At 25.1% G+C, this 4,150-nt stretch overlaps 1 long non-coding RNA gene across 1 annotated transcript; it reads right to left on the minus strand.

Annotated features, from left to right (window-relative positions):
* Positions 1–414: 414 nt before the first annotated feature.
* Positions 415–1,435, minus strand: LOC145843748 (uncharacterized). The gene is made up of 3 exons (XR_014370259.1): positions 1,388–1,435; positions 835–1,009; positions 415–545 (listed from the first exon to the last, which is right to left on the minus strand). It is a non-coding gene; the product is annotated as an uncharacterized LOC145843748 (long non-coding RNA).
* Between the last annotated feature and the right edge of the window lie 2,715 nt (positions 1,436–4,150).

Below are 4,150 nucleotides of genomic sequence, written 5' to 3' on the forward strand. Positions count from 1 at the left end.
AATAGTTATGATTGAAACCTGGAAAGGAGTGAAACCTGTTCATTACAGTCAACAAACATCCATCACCATGACCCCTGTCCCCTCATTCTTCTGATCCTGCTCTCCTCTCCACCCCCTGTCCCCAATCTTCCCTCCATTTCCCTGCTCTTCTCGTTCTCCTTTAATCCTTCCTGTGGGAAAGTACCGAGTTTGAGATTATCTAAATATTTTTTTTTATCAAGCAACAACTTATATTCTTAAATAATTTCTAAACTTGAAGATTGAAAAAATAGTTTAGAAAGTAAATTTGTATTTAAAGGTTTGGTTTTTTTAATTTATTCAAAATTTAATTTATTTTCACCTATTTGAAAGAAAAGAACTTTGTTTGTTTTCAAACACTTAAATTTCCAATTTAAGTAGAAACTTATGTTTATATTAAACTAACACCAGTGGTATCACCTCTGGTGGCTTATTGGTGCAATACAGAGTATCTCAACATCTTGGATTTGGCAGTTGTTTATATCAACGAGATTTCACCTTCGAAGTCTTGATCCGTTTGCAAGGATCTGTTTAAAGTTAGTAAATTGAGCTTTTATACTAAACATCTAGTACTTAAAGTGTCTAACCTACATACGTTAAATAACTTGACTTGATACATAAGAAAAAAAATAAACAATTTGTACTAGCCTATTTAATTTTTATTTTAAGAATTTAGCTCAAATATTAACTTTTTACAACAAACTTACATCAACAATTTAGTATTGAACGAAATCAGCTAATTACGATTGCTTAGCATCATAACTAGTAGTTTTGAAATTTATCAATTTTAGTTTTTATACCAATTTAAAACCACACCTTTTCCCTCACAAACATTCTTGATGTACTCGTGTCTCGTGTATAGTTGGCGCCAGAGAGGTTGGTTAAACGAGTTCTTCCTCCTGGCGATCTTTTTGCTCTTCACCTCGAACTTCTCACATTTCAACATGTAAGCTTCTCACCTTTCAACAAGCTTGATGTAAGCTACCAGCATCTGATTTCAGATTTTTAACATAAAAACATTTTTGTTAAGTGTTGGTTGTAAAATTAATAAAGTTAATTACTATTAGAGTTATTGCCTAATCGCATGATTTTGAGAAAAAAGATTAAGAGTTTTGGCTGCAAAAGGAAAAAAATCTATTTAATTTACTGTAAAAAAATTATATTACCTGCAAATTTGAATTGGTACGCCTGTCATTTTAATATATTTCATTAGCATATATAATTTTAAATAAGTTCTCTATGAAATTTTTTATATTATACAAGAAACAATAGTCTAAATATTTTAATTCCAATAAGTTGAACAACTTATTGTTGAATAACAAATGAGATTAGTCAAAAACTATACTTAATTAACAAACAATTTCCAAACCTGAAAAAAGCAGAAGTGTTTCTTCTTACCGGGAGGCCCTTGTATCCTATCTCCTCACAAGTCCACCTTGGAAGCTGACCTGCCTCCAAGCTGGCATTTCCTGTTGAAGAGAAGAAAAAAAAATAAGTAATATGAATTGTAAAAGGAAACTTAAATTTAAACTTTATCATCCATTTAGACTGGTATTAAATATGAAATATTTTGTAAAACTATGATTAACTATTACTTCCAAAAAATAATAAGCAACAATTAGTTTTAACTAAAGCAACGAAAAGTCGTAGTATAGAATTATTCATTAAGCATTTTAAACCCTATATAATATTTAACTAAGACTTTTAAAAGTATGTGTTTTCATTTTTATATAAAAATTTAATGATTTTTTTCACTTTCTATAGGTTACAAGTCAATGAATCACCTTAAATATGTAAAATAATATTGTAAATTAAAGTAGTAAATCTGTAGTAAATCTAGAAAAAAAACTGTATACTCTTTCAGACATTACATCAAAAGTATTTTTTTTTTACAATTTTTCAACATTACAGTAGTAGATCTTTCATAAGTTATATTAAATTACACTCTAGTTGATTAGTAATTATTAACCAAATTTTACATATTAAAATATTTATTAAACTGTATAGTGAGTGACATTCCAAACTCAGTCTAAAGTTTCCGTATTCTTTTTTTTGTGGGCTTGTTGGATTATGACGTCATATCTGCATGACGTTGACTGTCTTCTGCATTGCAAAACTAAACATTTTCACTAAATGTGTTTGAAATAATGAAAACTTTAAAGATATGAAAAAGTTTTTTTTTACAATTTCTTTTTGAAGACTCAGGATGAAAAGTTAGGTAAAAAGATTTAAAATTTATTAACTCAAATTTATTGACGATTTAGTGCACACATAAATACTTATTTAAATAATATTGTAGCTAAACAACTTACTGATCGCTTAGAAACTACTAAATTTGTGAAATTTTTAAATGTTATAATACTAACAACGTTGTGTGTAGCTTGATAATAAAAATATCTAAACAAAATTTTTGACAAAAACTAAATATATTAAAACATTTCAATACATTTTATTATAAACATAAGCTTTTATACTTTTCAACTATTACATCTACTTGTAAAGAACTTGTAATTAATAATATATAGATTTTTTATCTTAAATGCTATCAAATAAAAAATAAATTATTAATAATACATAATAGATCAATACTTTTTATAGGGGGTAAGGTTTTCTTACAATGTTTTACATTGGTTCTAATATTAAATATTAAGTATAAAATACAAGTCAGTTTTTATAGAATAAATAAAGCTTTATTTAGTTTTTGAGTTTCATGTAACAATCTTATTTAGTTTGTGTAATTTGCACCTTTTACTAATAATTGAACTTGACAACTTTGTACATTGATGTCTCAATAATTATTTTGTTGATTAGTAAAATAGTTTTGATATGTAAACACTTTACAAGATAAAATTTGTTAAAAACGAGGTGAAGCCTTAATAATTATGAATGTACGTACCAATATTTATATTTTATATTTTTATATAAATGTAATTTTAAGGTTTTATAAAAAGTTCTGGTCGATAGTGCTCAACAAATTAAATTGGAGCTAAATATTTATCTAATTATATAAAAACAATAATTTATACAGCTGTTTCACACATGAAATGTAAAATTTCATGTGCTCCTCAGTAAGTTACAGTTTATTATAATAGTAAACAGAAATTTAGTTTTTGAAATTTTTTATAATAGTTTTGACGTAGTAATGATACAGTTTATTGTACGATTAGCTGAATTTGAAATAATACGCTGTAATTGTTAATTTATGCTTTTTAGTTAATTGAGTGTTAAATAACAATTACAGCGTATTATTTCAAATTCAGCTAATCGTAAAATAAAATGTACCATTATAACGTCACAATTATTATAAAAAAATTCAAAATCTAAATTTCTGTTTACTTTCATAATAAACTATAGCTTACTGAGGAGCACATGAAATTTTACATTTTATGTGTGAAACAGCTGTATAAATTATAGTTTTTATATAATTAGATAAATATTATAATAATTACATATTATAATTATATATTATAATATATATACATATATATATATGTGAAACTAAAGCCATGGAGGGTCCAACTTGTTTTACAACTTTAAATAATTTTGTAATTTCTATCTCAGCTAACAAATATTTTTTATAGCTAAAACTTATTCAAAATATTTTTTCAGGTCAAGTGGATTAAAGTTGGAAAATTCAAATTGTTTCAAAGGGTTTTGAGTGTTTTATACAAGTTCAATACATGTAAAAGATAATGCAGTTTAAGGATTATTACCTGAAAATATTAAGTCTCTAGCTAAAATATCAAAAAATATATCATATATTTTTTTTTTATTAAAGTAAATTGACATCTAACAATTGCTTAACATTTTGTCTTAACTTTTTTACAAAAATTTATCGACCTCAAAATTTTTTGGGACACATTCAATTTGTTACCAATCTTAAAGGTTATCATAAAGACTATCTATAAAATTTTAAAATTTACCTTTTAAATTTTTTACTTTTTGCAGTAGTTTTAAATCCTTAAAGTACTATTTTGGTTTAAACTTAAGCTGTAGGTTTTAAAGTTACGAAAAGTAATTTATTTATTAGTAACTATTATAGTACTTACTCAGAGTATAAAAAATATTTGTTTTTATATTTAATTTTACATAAAAATTTGCGAGAAATTCATTTATACAAACACTAAACTAT

Source organism: Thalia democratica, chromosome 9, assembly GCF_965202585.1.
Source record: "Thalia democratica chromosome 9, ktThaDemo2.hap1.1, whole genome shotgun sequence".
Classification (NCBI taxonomy): Eukaryota; Metazoa; Chordata; class Thaliacea; order Salpida; family Salpidae; genus Thalia; species Thalia democratica.